Raw genomic sequence first — 14,896 nt, 5'->3', positions numbered from 1 at the left:
GACACTTCCACTACCAAGCTTGACTGTAGGCAAGACACACTTGTCTTTTTACTCCTCACCTGGTTGCTGCCACACACGCTTGACACCATCTAAACCAATTAAGTTTATCTTGGTCATCAGACCACAGGAGATGGTTCCAGTAATCAATGTCCTTAAGGCCCGTACACACGTACCGATCGTCGGCATACAAACGTCGGTGGACGAAGGATCTGCCGATTGTACGCGTGTTAGTATGGTGCCTCCGACAGATGTCTGCGCACAATCCGCGGACAAAAGTCTTTCGTGCAAACATGAAAATATTTGTATGCCGACACCAGAACGGACGATTGTTCGCCTGTCAGTACACAATTCGGCCGACAGACCGCAGATTTGCAAGACTGGGCATGCTCAGAAAATAGAAAACACAGGGAAAGTTAACCATTACATGACATCACTTCTGCAGTCGGCGGACAAAATTCTTGTGCTGTCCTTGTGCTGTCTTTGCACTTTTCAGCAGACACCGACATCCCGGGGAGAAAAGAGGAACATTTGTAAGCCGACCATCGGTACGTGTGTATGGGGCTTAAGTCTGCTTGTCTTCAGCAAACTGTTTGCGGACTTTCTTGTGCATCATCTTTAGAAGAGGCTTCCTTCTGGGACGACAGCCATGCAGACCAATTTGGTGAAGTGTGCAGCGTATGGTCTGAGCACTAACAGGCTGACCCCCCACCCCTTTAAGCTCTGCAGCAATGCTGGCAGCACTTTTTATGTCTATTTCCCAAAGACAACCTCTGGATTTGACGCTGAGAACGTGCACTCAACCTCTTTGGTTGACCATGGCGAGGCCTGTTCTGAGTGGAACCTGTCCTGTTAAACCACTGTATGGTCTTGGCCATCATGCTGCAGCTCAGTTTCAGGGTCTTGGCAATCTTCTTATAGCCTAGGCCATCTTTATGTAGAGCAATAATTCTTTTTTTCAGATCCTCAGAAATTTAACACACCTGAGACCTTGTAACACTAGCGAGTCAAATGACACCAGGGAGGGAAATTTGTTAATTGGACCCAATTTGGACATGTTCACGTCAGCCAGGGAGCCAGTGCGTGTGACCGGTGGCTCCGATGGCCGCCGTCCACGCGCGTTCTCCCGCAGCTGAGAGAGAAGGACAGAAGGCTGATGTAAACACAGTTGTCTGTCATTCTCCCTGAAGTAAGGCTATGTGATCCTGCTATATAGGATTGCATGTCTCTGTGATGACTTCACAAGCCACGCCCCCTGAAAGTTAGAATCACGCCCTAGGGACACATTTAACCCCTTGATCACCCATACTGTTAACCCCTTCCCTGCCAGTGTAATTTTTTTACAGTAACAGTGCATATTTTTAGCACTAATTACTGTAGTAATGTCACTGGTACTCCCAAAAAAAAAATAATCAGTAAAAAATGTCAGTTAGGGGTCCGATCTGGCCACCGCAATGTCGCAGTCCCGCAAAATATCGCAGATCGCCGCCATTACTAGAAAAAAAACAAAAATTACTTAAATCTTTCCCATAGTTAGTAAACGCAATAAATTTTGCGCAAACCAATACGCTTATTGCGATATAAAATATATACCGTAGCAGAAAACAAATTGGCCTTAAAATGTTAAAGTTAGATTTTTACATTTATTTTTGAGAATTTCATATAAAAGAATGTGAAAAATATTAATTTTTCAAAATTGTCGCTCTTTTTTTGTTTATAGTGGGAAAAAAAAAAAATCGCACAGGTGATCAAATATCACCAAAAGAAAGCTCTATTTGTGGAAAAAAAAAGGACGTCAATTTTATTTGGGTACAGTGTCGCACGACCGTGCAAATGTCCGTTAAATTCACGCAGTGCCGAATCACAAAATAGGGCCTGGTCATTGAGCAGCCAAATCCTCCAGGGCTTAAGTGGATAAATGGGTGGTTATAAAGTTATTGCTGACTGTTTTATATATTCCAAACCTTTGAGACTGCTGGGGAAGCGGAGAATCACTGTAGTAGTCTCTACTACTGCAGTCATCGCCACTGTCTTCCCTTGCTGAGTGATTACAATTCTGTATAGTGAACACCAAGAATTGCTTACTTGCCACAAGTACCATTCACAGAATGCTCGCCTTTTCCTTAACCACTTTAAGACCGGAAGGTTTTGCCCCCTTCCTGACCGGGCCCTATTTTGCGATACGGCACTGCGTGAATTTAACGGACAATCGCGCGGTCGTGACATGCTGTACCCAAATAAAATTAATGTCCTTTTTTTCCCACAAATAGAGCTTTCTTTTGGTGGTATTTGATCACCTCTGGGATTTTTATTTTTTGCGCTATAAACAAAAAAGAGCAACAATTTTGAAAAAACAAAAACAATATATTTTCAAAAAATAAAAAATTAAAATTTTTTAACATTTTAGGCCGATTTGTTTTCTGCTATATATTTTTGGTAAAAAAAAAAAAAAAAAAAAAAAAAAAAATCGCAATAAGCGTATTTTGATTGGCTTGCACAGAAGTTATTGTGTCTACTAACTACGGGAAAGATTTGTCATTTTTTATTGTTTTTTTTTTTTACTAGTAATGGCAGCGATCTGCGATTTTTTGCGGGACTGCGACATTTCAGCGGACAGATCGGTCCCCTGACTGACATTTGACACTTTTGGGGGGACCAGTGACATTACTACAGTAATCAGTGCTAAAAATATGCAGTTACTGTAAAAATGCCATTGGCAGGGAAGGGGTTAACCCTGTGGGTGATCAAGGGGTTAAATGTGACCTAGGGGAGTTATTCTAACTGGGAGGGGCGCGTGGCTTCTGAAATTACCATAGGAGACATGTGATCCTATATAGAAGGATCACAGGGGCTCAATGATCATTTCAGGGAGAACGGTCAGTTGTGTTTACAACAGCTGACCGTTGTCTCTCAGCGGGGAGCGATTGCAGGTGTCAGGCGGCAATCGGACCAATTGAATCCTTTGGGATTTACTGCAAGAAACTCAGCAGAGATTCCCTGGTATTCGCTGCAGGCAGGAAACTAGGGGGGGGGGGGGGGTTGAGAACAAATGTATCTAAATTGTTTAGCGGTTGTTTTCTTGGATCGAGTGCTGTAAGTTTAAAAAAACTGAATTTTTGTAAAATCTTACCTGTAAAATTCCTTTCTCTGAGTCCTCCGACAGTCGCCGCCTCTTCATATTCGTCACATATGGGGTATTAGACTTTGCTCCGAAGGAGTAGCTAGGCAACAGAATATGTTAACATTAAAGCTTTTAACATATCCCACCCTCAAGGGGTGGTCCCCTCAGTCAATACCCTCCTACTTCCTGCAACCATATCTCAGTTTCAGTGGAATAGCAGTAGAGTATACAACCAAACCCCAAAAGAGGGGCGGGGGCGGCGACTGTCGGAGGACTCAGAGAAAGGAATTTTACAGGTAAGATTTTACAAAAATTCCGTTTTCTCTTACGTCCTCCGACAGTCGCCGCCTCTTCATATTCGTCACATATGGGGACGTCCCAAAGCAGTGCAAACATGAGGGGTGGGAAACGCATCCGCGCCGAAAGGCAACGCAGTCTCCGCATCAAAGAAAGGAACCTTACCAAAGGAAGGAAACCAGCTGGGCTACAGGAAAAAATAATTGCTCAACAGGAGCAACAACCCAGGAAAAGACAAAGAACCAGGGGATAAAAAACTTATCCCAACAGCCAGAGGTCCCCAACAAGGGACCCTAGGGAATTGCCGCACTAAGAACCTTGCGGCCAAAGGAAGCATCCGCCGATGCCTGAACATCTACTTTGTAGAATTTTGTGAAAGTGTGCACGGTCGACCAGGTCGCCGCCTTACACACCTGGGCTACAGAAGCCCCATGATGACAGGCCCAAGACGTACCCAGAGATCTAGTAGAGTGCACCTTCACAGGCACAGGGGGAACCTTCCCCTGCAAGGCATACGCCTGTTCAATGGTCTGCCTGATCCATTTGGCGATGGTAGAGGCAGACGCCGCCATGCCCTTCCGAGGACCCTCTGGAAGAACAAACAAGGAGTCCGTCTTTCGAAAAGACTCAGTCGACTTAAGGTAAACCCTTATCGCCCAAACAACATCCAAAGAATGTAGCCTCACCTCCTGCGGATGTTTAGGCTTCGCGCACAGCGAAGGCAAGACAATATCCTCAGCAAGATGGAATTCCAAAACTCGCTTCGGAAGAAAAGAAGGATTAGGTCGCAAGACCACCTTATCCAAATGAACAACCAGATACGGAGACTTGCAGGACAAAGCCGCAAGCTCCGACACTCTGCGAGCCGAAGTGATCGCAACCAAAAAGGCGACCTTTTTGGACAACATAGACAACGAGATCTCCCTGATCTGTTCAAAAGGAGCACGTTGTAACACAGATAAAAAGTCCCAAGGGGGCAGAGGATCCCTCCTAGGAGGAACCAGATGCCGCACTCCCTGAACAAAAGTGCCAACCAAGGAGTTGGAAGCCACAGGACGTTGAAACAGAACGGCCAGCGCAGACACCTGACCCTTTATCGTAGCCAGCGCCAAACGCTGATCGGCACCTGTTTGAAGGAAGGACAGCACTCGGGAAACCGAGTACGTGCGGGGTGAAAACCCCCTGGACTCACACCAGGCAAAATAGGCCTTCCAAGTACGGTAGTAAACCTTCCCCGAGGAAGACTTCCTCGCGTTGATCAAGGTATGAACGACCTCCAGGGAGAGACCCTTCTCCTTCAGGACCTCGGTCTCAACAGCCAGGCCGTCAAAGCCAGCGACTGTAAAGCAGGATGGTATATCGGCCCTTGAGACAGGAGATCGTCTCGAAGAGGTAGACGTCACGGGGCGTCGACCGCCAGATTCACGAGGTCTGCGTACCAGGACCGGCGAGGCCAGTCCGGTGCCACAAGAATCACAGTGCTGCGTGCCGAGTGTAACCTGCGAAGGAACCTGGACAGCAACTGAATCGGTGGAAACGCGTACATCAGCTTGTACTGATGCCACGGGGCCACTAACGCGTCCGACACGTCTGCCCGAGGGTCGCGCGTCCTTGCCACGAACCTCCTCACCTTGTTGTTGAGACGAGACGTGAACAGGTCCACATCTGGAAGACCCCACTTCGCGCACAACATCTGGAAGACAGCCGGGTGAAGAGACCATTCCCCCTGATCCAGGGTCTGGCGACTCAGATAGTCCGCCTGCCAGTTCTCCACCCCCGGAATGTGCACCGCCGATATCACCGGGACATGAGTCTCGGCCCAAGTCAGAATGTCGGCCACTTCTCGAGCCACTCGGGCACTCCTGGTGCCCCCTTGGTGGTTGATGTAGGCCACCGCCGTGGCATTGTCCGTCTGCACCCGAACCGGGCAGCCCTGCAGCCGGTCCGTCCAGCGATGAAGACAGAGATTTATCGCACGCAATTCCAGAATGTTGATCGGAAGAGAGGACTCCCCCTCCGACCAAGTTCCCTGGGCGGACAGAACGCCCAGAACACCACCCCAGCCCGACAGGCTGGCATCCGTGGTGATCACCGTCCACGAGATAGGACGAAACGACTTGCCCCCGGACACCATCGGGGACTGGAGCCACCACAGAAGGTCTCTTCTGGTGCGATGACTCAACGAGATTTGAAGATCCAGAGATTGAGGTCGCCCGTCCCACATGGACAGGATCTCCGCTTTGAGACCCCGCGTGTGAAACTGGCCGAAGGGAATCGCCTCGAAGGCAGAGACCATCAATCCCAGACATCTCAGAACGTCCCGGAGGGACCTGACTTCCTCCTGAAGAGTTCTGAGTTTGTCTTCCGGCAGGAAGACCTTCGCCTGCACCGAGTCCAGGATCATTCCCAGGTAGGGAAGACGAACCGACGGACTCAGTGTCGACTTTGGAAAATTTATCGTCCAACCAAACTCCTGCAGAGTTTGCATCGTGACAGACAGGTCCTCCTCCAGACCCTGGCTGGTCGCAGACCGAACCAGAATGTCGTCCAGATACCCCAGGACAGAAATGCCCTGGGCTCTCAATAATGCCAGAACCGGTGCAAGCACCTTGGTGAAAACCCGCGGAGCCGAGGCGAGGCCAAAAGGCAACGCCACGAACTGGTAGTGATCCTCCGCAATGGCGAATCGAAGGTACCGCTGGTGACCCTCGAAAATGGGGATGTGAATATACGCATCCTTCAAATCGATGGAGGCCATGAATTCCCCCGGAACCAGGGCAGCCACCACCGACCACAGGGATTCCATGCGGAACTTGCGAACCCGCACAGAGCGGTTCAGAGCCTTCAAGTCCAGAATTGGACGAACCTTGCCCTCCTTCCTGGGCACGGTGAACAGATTGGAATAAAACCCCCGAAATCTGTCCCGATGAGGCACCGGAACCACCACTCCCTGAGCCCTCAGGTCCCACACCGCCAGGTGCAGGTCCCGTAAACGCTCCGGAGACAGCTGAAGATTTGAGGGAAAAAATCTGCTCTCCGGCCGAGAGAGAAACTCGATCTTGTAACCAGATCGAACGATCTCCTGAACCCATCTGTCCCGCACGCGGGCCAACCAGGGTTGAAGAAAACCGAGCAAGCGTCCCCCCACCCCAAAACTGGGTGAGGGCGCCCCTTCAGGCCGCACTGTTATGGGTTGCGGATCCGGACTGACCGGACTTCCGTTTCCCAGACCAGGGCTTCTTTTGAGAGCCTTGACCTTTGAACGGTTTGCCCTTGTAGTGCGACCGAAAGGCACGAAAGGACCCCTGAGGGGGCCGAAAATTAGCATGCTTCTTCCCAGAAGCCCCCTTAGCCTTGGGGAAATGGGGCAAGAGTGTGCTCTTACCTCCGGTGATCCCCTTAATCAACACATCCAAGGACTCCCCAAAAAGGCGAGACCCATCATAAGGCAGATTGGCTAAGGTCTTACGTGAAGATTGGTCCACCGACCAACATTTCAACCAAACCAGGCGGCGAGACAACACCGCCACGCTGTGCACACGTGCAGCCAACGGGACTAAGTCCAAGTCCGCATCACACAGATACATGACACCCTGGTGGATTTGATCCCCCATATCCAGGGTCGCTGACGAGGCCGAATCGGCCACAAGGACGCGCCTAAGCATCTGCTTCCAACTTGCGACAGCCTGGGCCGCCATGAGAGAGGCAAACAGAGCCTTAAGCATAGAACCCGTAATAGAGTAAGTATGACGGGCAAGAGACTCCAATCTCCTATCCGTGGCATCACGGAACACCGGGGAATCCTCTGCAGGAATCGCAGTAGATTTGTTTAAAACCGCAATTGCGTGATCCACCGGGGGTGGCACACACCACCGTTCATCAGTGGAAGGCGAGAAAGGATAACGCAGCTTGAACCTACTTGGCACAGCAAAAGGTTTGCGTAGATTGCGCCATTGTTCCTTAACAGCGCGCTGAAAATCATCATTGCAGGGAAAAACCTGCGGCGTCCTGCGTTTTCTCTGCGTCCCATAAGCCGCCAAGGCAGCGGGGGGACACACTTCATCCTGCAAACGCAGCGTTTGTTTTATGGAAGCAATCAATTCATCCATGATTGCAAGCTCTTCAGGCGAGCCAGGGGGAGAATTATCAACCCCTTCAACTTCAGCCTCCACCTCGGACCCCACTAGATCCAGGGAGGAGCGGGACCCCGATAAGGAGACCCCCGCCATAACAGCCCCATCACCTTCACCCTCAGAATCAGAGGAAAGAGAAACTCTGGGTCTCTTGGTAGATTGAGCAGCCACCAGCATCTGCACCTGAGCAGCAAGGCCAGCCACAACAGTGGCTAAATCCCCCCCTGGGGGGGAAACAGCGGTCCCCTGGCTATCCACCAAGGCGGTAGGAAATTTGCCCTCCTGAGAATCCATTGCCCCAATATCAAAATGCCGGATAATAAAGGGTTAACTGCCCCTTTAACAAGCGCGGCGAGCGCAGCCCACCGCACCACACGCAAGCACAATGAGACCCCCACAGGGACAATAAAACTGACACAGGCAATGGATAAGAAGGATATAACCTGAGGAGACCCTCGCCGCTGCTGCTGCCTCGATCGGTGTACCCAGAAGAGGAAGTGATATGACCAGGGCGCTCCATTAAAGCCTATGGGAGGCTACAAGAAAATGGCCGCCATGCATGTAGAACATGCGGCCGGAGCGAGTGTAGGCAAAATGGCGCCGTTTGGCGCCGAAACCGCCGCTCCACAGTACAGTAATGCACACATTTCAGCCATATATAAAAAACATGGTAGATCGCCGCAGCGATCGCTGTATAGTGCCCAAACATGCCACAAAACATGCCCCACAGCACACAGCTTCTCACACTGACAAAGCTGACACACATAGTGTCACACAGCTCCCCCCCCCCCTTGCAGCCCACAGCATGCAGCCGAGTGATAGGGAGACAAACAGTGAGAACAGAGGCAGGTTACACAGTCCCAGACTGACACCCCCCCAGACAGACAGGTCCCCACATAGATACACTTACCTCACAATGGCGTGGGGGACCCGCACAGGCGAACAAGCCGCTGCACATGAGGCAGGGAGAGTCGCATACAAGACGCACAAAATGGGGGTTAAGAAACCGCACAGCGTCCAGTGAGGTAGCCACCTCACCAATCATCCCTGCACCGAACAGGGATGGGTCGTTCACTGTGCCAGGAGCGTTACCTGGCTGAACGCTCGATGGCAGGCTGGGAAGCCACTGACCCACGACCTGCGACCAGGGGGATCAGCCCGAGACCCAGCCCGCATGATCCTCTTCATCAGAAGAACTAACTAATGCTGACAAAAAGAACAGTTAAGTAAAAGGTAGAGAAAAAACTCAAACAAAAAATCAAAAAAGAAGAAAGAGTCTGGGGCACAAAGCCCCAGCACAGAGAGAGCCAGCCACTCCTGACAAGCTAGACATTGAAACTGAGATATGGTTGCAGGAAGTAGGAGGGTATTGACTGAGGGGACCACCCCTTGAGGGTGGGATATGTTAAAAGCTTTAATGTTAACATATTCTGTTGCCTAGCTACTCCTTCGGAGCAAAGTCTAATACCCCATATGTGACGAATATGAAGAGGCGGCGACTGTCGGAGGACGTAAGAGAAATCATTGTTAACTGATTGTTTTGGCGGGATGCGGACCGCAATACATGGGGAACTTCCATTCTGCTATACTGATTCAACTACCACGTAAGCAGTTTATTTACTTGCATGATAATAAACAGTCTTAACATAATACGCTATGAGGATACTCTTGCTTTGTTTCACTTGGGCACACTTGGAGAGGATCGTTCCTGTCATCCTGGAAGAGTGCTGATTTGACTTTACAAGTGAATGCTGGACATGACCTTTGTAATGAGGGTCCATGTCATCTGGTAAGAGGCAGTGCGTCTTTCAGCTTGGTGGTGGTCTTGGATCTTTCAACCCTTACACATATTTTGTGGAGTTGATATTATCACCTTGTGGACTTTCCCTGTTTATGGACCTGCATCGTTGTTGATTAGCGCTACACCCTTACTATATATGTTTTAGAAGTGGAACTAGATAATTCCAAAATGTTGGGAACAACATTGTGAAATGTGGAGGAAGTTAAAAGAGTACCACCACCTGAAGCCTGATACTCTGGGGGAGGAGACACTCCTTGTGTATGTGATTTTGTGTGGATTTTTTTTTTTTTTTACCCTTCTTGGCTTCCGCCAGTGAAGTGCAACCAAAGATAAGGGGCCTCTTCGGCCCCGTTCCGTCGACTGAGCCATTCTGCTTAGCGGGGGATCGATTCACCGATCCCTGCTGAGCAGGCGGATGAAAGCTCTATCTCCGCTCTGTGTGCAGAGACGGAGGTGTCAGATCCCCGCTGTCCTCTATGGGGGAATCTGATGAGAATGGACCGCCTGTCCATTCTCATCTGATCTGATCCGCCAGACAGATGGAAAATAGGGTTTCCATCTGTCCGTATTTGACGGACAGGATCGGATCGGATCGGATGTCAGATTCAGTAGGATCTATAGCCGTGGATTGACCCTGGGATTATACGTCTCTTAGAGGTCCCCTCCTACCAAAGTTCTTCCCAGTCCATTTGTATGCATACCCCTCTGAGAAGGCAAATTTATCTTTGAGTTTGCCTTGTTTTTTAGCGATGATCTTTGCCATGCCATGATGGACTAGCTGCCGCAATGTTCCCCTGACTTTTGTACAATTAAAACGGTATTTAACCTAAAACCCTAAATTTAATATATTGCAGCCTACCATTTATTAGGTGTGATGGCTGCATTTGTATTCCTTTTTAGGGTTTTTTTCCCCACGTGTTTTCACCTGGTGATCTGTCCAGTAACACACCTTCTATATAAGAGTGCCTCTATTCTGGATGTGAAGTGAGCCCAGGGGCACACCTTTGGACAATGGTCAGTCTGGGAGAAGAAGGGAGTGTTAGATGTACGAGCAGTTTCAAATACACCAAACAAAATTGAAGCCAAGCTCCAGCTCATACTTTCTAGGCAGTTACAGCAAGTTTTTTCTTTTTGGGATAAAGGTTTAAAATAAAAGCTGATCATTGTAAACACCCCTCTTAGTTTTAAATGGTTTGTCTCATCCCTCTAACTGCTACATTTTCAGGATGGCTTGTTCTGTTAAAAATTAGCAGATTAACTAGCTGGATCACCAGGTGAAGTAAAAACAAAAAGCCTGAAGGGGGGAAAAAAAAAAAAAAATTATGCAGCCAACACATCTAAGAACTAGTATGCTGCAATATAACAAATCAATGCCTTTTTGTTTAATATGGCTTGGCCATACATTGATTTTTTTTTTTTTTTTTTTTAGTTCAGCCTGCAGATTGGTGAATAGCATGAATCGATTTATCTGCTGCTAGTCCCCTACAGCTGCATCTGATTGAGAGCTGCTACGTTACGGCTGTCAAATTTCCACCAAGCTCTTTTGATTTTTCAATCAAGGGATGTCAGACAGAAGGCAGCTGAGCAAAAATCAGCAAATAAAGAAAAAAAAAAAAACAATATAGCGTATACAATTACGACACAAATCATATTGTAATTGAATATTAATAATGACCTTGCCTTTTCAATCCGCAGCTATTGTAATTTTCTGACAATGCAATATGGCTACCTGGAGCTTATCTATACACAGAATGTTGACCACACCCCAGAGAAATTTCCTGCTTGTGTGATTGGCTCACTATTTTTCCCAGAAGTCTGCCTAAGATACAAGTCAGATTTCTGGCATCCCCTGCAACAAAAATGTAATTTTTGGTGAGATACTCCCAATAGGAACACGTCTAACGGTAGGCAGACGCAGCAGATTTCCTCAGAGCCCTGCAGCTGCCACAGCTGACAGATAATTATGAAAGCACTCCCGTTTGACCCACTCAGCACAGAGGAACAGACAGTGATTTCTTCAGAATAACAAAAGGAGGGAATCTGCAACAAAGTTTGTTAAAATCCTTGTAATGTACAGAGATCACCTGGAGGGGAATGTGTTTTTTTTCTCAACAAAAGTGGAGTTACTCTTTAAGGCCCCTTTCACACAGGCAATCCAATCAGGTCTGCCTTTCAGTTTTTCAGGCGGACCCGATTGGACCCTCCAGTCTCTTCTATGGAGCAGCGGATGTCAGCTGACACCCGCTGCCACCTGATCCGGTTCGCCAAAAACCGACCGATGGGGGACCTATTCCCCATTCATCTGGCACATCGGATGGAAACAGACAGGAGGTCCGTTTGCCCCATAGAAGAGAGCGGGCTGTGCCTAGTCTGCATAGCCAAGCAGACACAGACCTATCATTCACCTGCTCAGTGGGGATTAGCAGAGAGATGCCAGAGAGACCTCCAGGTGCTCAAGGCCACGCTTCAAATGGATCCATGTTAAACAATAAAATCACAAACTAAATACACTTTATAATTTTAGCACAGTTAACATTTAGAAACATTCTAGCAACAAATATTGTATACCAATATATAGCATATTTTTAATTTTTGCTGGTCTGCTTGAGCCTATGGATGAAAATATAAAAAGGCATGCAATTTAAAAATCCTTACATGTAAAAAGGCATTTTTTTCAAAATGTTTTCTGTAACATATTCCTGTGGGCATAAATTAGGCACCATATATTTTACACTATACGCCCATATTCTGTACTTTGCACTCATGTAGCAATAGGTTTTAACCATGCTCTTTGTGTCTTTTAGGGCCCATTCACACCAGAAACGGCACATAACTGAAGGTTTACATGCATCTGAAGCACCCTTGATTGCGTTTTGCAGTGCATTTTTTAATATACATTTTTGGGGCTTGGTTTAAAAGGGGTGTGTGGTGCATTTGAAGAGCTTTCCCTGCATTTGCGGTCTGGAAAAATGCAGCATGCTCTTTTTTTTCTTTAACCACTATAATACAGGGCCCTTTCACCCCCTTCCTGCCCAGGCCAATTTTCAGCTTTCAGCACTGTCACACTTTGAATGACAATTGCGCGGTCATGCTACACTGTACCCATATGACATTTTTTCACACAAATGGCTTTCTTTTGGTGGTATTTTATTCACCACTGGGTTTTTTTATCCTTACTAAAAAAGAAGAAAAAAAAAAAAAAAAAAAAAAAAAAAAAGGACAAAACTGATGATCGGTGCCCCGATTGCCTGTCTTAGACTCCCCTTTGAGGAGGAGCCGCTGATCGGCTCGCCTCACCACACACTCTGACAGAACGAGAGCCGCACCACTCCACCATCATTTGACGTTTGAAGTGCAGCCTTGTGTCACATAATGACATGACAATGTCTCTCACTTTGTCCAAAACACAGCAAAGAATCTACATTGAGCAGAGATGAAAATGTCCAGCCCTGCATATTTGAAGACCCAGGAGCTTTAGTGCCTTGTTCACACTAGTGCGATGCCAGACATCCCATGCGATTCGCACCGCATTGTGCAGATCACATGCAAAGTCTGTGCGATGCAATTTCAGCCATACAAAACGTATGGCTGAAATCGCATCGCATTCGCACCAAAATGGTGCAGGACCCTTTTTTGGTTCACACTGGAATCAGATCCCATGGGTGTTCACACCTATGCTATCCGATAACTGCACCATTTCACAGTTCCCACTGCAATCCAATCTGGACATTGACACCCCCAGCAATTTGCAGATCTGTGTGAACCACTGTGCGATTCTGGTGCGATGTGGAAACCGGCACCAATTCACAGGGTTTCACACATCGCACCAGTGTGAACCGGGACTTACACCACATTACAAACAGAGCAGGTTGGTTTAGCCTGGATGAAAGTCTTGGGTAAATGGACTGTGTACCCTTATCTACTATCAGAGGATTATGGTGCTTGAAAGTACTAGGACATGCATGCAAATTGAACTAACCTTCTAGATATACCAGCCAGGTACATAACTCAAGGTAATACATTATTTTCTAAACTGGAAGATTTAAGGGTCACAGGTTACCCTTTGATAACCTGACCATTATATGCAGGACTGGGAAAAAAAAAAATCTTTTAGGTAGAGATTTGAATAGTTCTCTTTCTAGGCCCAGCAAACCAACAAGTAATAAAAAGGAAATCTTCTAAATATGGAAGTAGCAAACTTCTGATCAATTTCTCGCTGTTGTGTTACATGTACAGAAAGTAATGAACGCTTTTCCCACATGGGGACACACACAGCAATAAAAATCTGACAGATTTGAGCCCTTTCCAAAAACAACATGTACAAAAAAGGTAGACTCTTGTCAAGTACATCCATTATGCTCACAATAGATGAATGAAAATGGCAGAAAACAATTCAATGATTGACTTTTTATTTCATCAGTTGAAATGCAGTTATTTGACCAGTGACTCCACAGTGACATTTCCCACATTGACTTCCACTTGGTAGAACAGTCTGCGTTATATTTGGCACATTCTTGTTACTTCTACCATTTGTTTATCCCATGGCTGACAGAGGCTCAGTTCTTGTCGCTGTGTAACTTTCAGTAATAGTGGCGATTCCTTGAGCAGACCAGATGTGAGTCACTGACAGTAGATGTCCTCAGAGTAGAGTATAAATTCTCTTGTCTTCATTGCTAACACTGATATTGTAATATATGTAAAAACTCCCGAGTTGTGTAGTCCTTGTAATAGCAATAGCTTCTGCTGCTTTGTTATATACACAATCCAGATAGGGCACAAAAAGAAATCCATGTGTAATTGAAAAAGAATGCGTATCTTAATTTTCCTACAGGATAAAACTACACAGAAAGTAAAACAGAGCAGTAGATAAATATTCTTTAGTGAATTTGCTGGAACAGGCATTTTTATTTCACAAGTGTTAGCTGCATTAAATAAAAAGTAGGCAAAAAATGTAGACCCAAATAAGTGATTCAACAGTGTTCCAATACTGCATAAAACACATTTACTTATGTTTTTACAGCCTAAGCTCCTTTTCCACCACACATTGTAGGTAACTTCACACAATGATTTCTATCTTTTAAAAAAGACACAAAATAAAAAATGAATTATTCCCACACTATAGAAGAGGAGCCTTGAAAACACATCTGTTACAGATGGGTTATAGTTCCATATTCTGCTGTGATGTAACTGAACTCCCAATATCAATCTAGATTTGTACAGTATGACAGTGTGTGCTCCCGCAGACGTGGTCTGCTGCTATTCATATTGATTAAAGGACTTGGAACCTTTGCAGTCTCCATGCATCCATGGACACTAGTAGCTTCTCATTTGTTGCACCAACTCCACTCCATCTCCCTTGTAGAATGATGGAATCTAAATGTATACTAAAACATCTGTGTGCAGAAATTCTTTATAGATTTATTTATTTTTTAAAATCATCAAAACTAGTAGACTACATTTTAAACTGCCTTTGGTACAAATATGCATTAGGCCAGCTTCATAATAGTACTGAATTAGCGCACATTCTCATAATGCATGACAACATAC

The 14,896-nt window shown here is 46.7% G+C and overlaps 1 protein-coding gene across 1 annotated transcript in view; it reads right to left on the bottom strand.

The window, feature by feature from the left end:
- Positions 1-13,733: 13,733 nt before the first annotated feature.
- Positions 13,734-14,896, bottom strand: part of CHIC1 (cysteine rich hydrophobic domain 1) — a 42,462-nt gene continuing 41,299 nt past the window's right edge. Inside the window, exon 7 of the mRNA XM_082264641.1 lies at positions 13,734-14,187. The gene's annotated coding sequence lies outside the window, so the exon portion shown is untranslated. The remainder of the gene's footprint in view (positions 14,188-14,896) is intronic.

This window comes from Pelophylax lessonae, assembly GCF_965119305.1.
Source record: "Pelophylax lessonae genome assembly, chromosome: 7".
In the NCBI taxonomy this organism is placed as follows: domain Eukaryota; kingdom Metazoa; phylum Chordata; class Amphibia; order Anura; family Ranidae; genus Pelophylax; species Pelophylax lessonae.
This window is presented reverse-complemented; position numbering and strand designations above follow the sequence as displayed.